We start from the raw sequence: 616 nt of genomic DNA, 5'->3' as shown, positions 1-616 counted from the left end.
TTGAGGCTATCCACGAATCGATCCTATTTTTTACTTCTTCATAAGACCGGAAGTGCTGGCAAGCCAGGCCGTGTGCCATTGATCGAAACAAGTGATAGTCAGAGGGAGCAATGTCTGGAGAATACGGCGGGTGGGGTAGGACTTCCCATTTCAACGTTTCCAAGTATGTCTTGATCACTTTCGGCAACATGGGGTCGAGCATTGTCATGCTGCAAAATCACTTTATCGTGTCTCTCGTTGTATTGCGGCCGTTTGTCTTTCAATGCTCGGCTCAAACACATCAATTGCGTTCGATACCGATCGCCTGTGATTGTTTCAGTCGGTTTTTAACCGACCAAAATTTAAACAAAAGTTATTTGTTTTTAAAAAAATTTCAAGAATATCCTACTTGACCTATGTTCCAATTAAAAATTTCAGACTTGATCTAAGTGTACTTTCCAGAAAATTAAAATGCTATCATAAAGCAGTTCATACAGATTTTGATAGTGATGATTTTGATAATGAAAATTTTTCTGTCCAATTTTCAATTATTATCCACTTCCGAGAGAAAATAGTAATATGATTGATCTGCATATTTACATATACATATATGTATATATTAATATATATATATATA

The sequence above is a fragment of the Atta colombica genome, unplaced genomic scaffold (assembly GCF_001594045.1).
Source record: "Atta colombica isolate Treedump-2 unplaced genomic scaffold, Acol1.0 scaffold63, whole genome shotgun sequence".
NCBI classification, from domain to species: domain Eukaryota; kingdom Metazoa; phylum Arthropoda; class Insecta; order Hymenoptera; family Formicidae; genus Atta; species Atta colombica.
Note: the sequence above shows the minus strand (reverse complement) of the source record.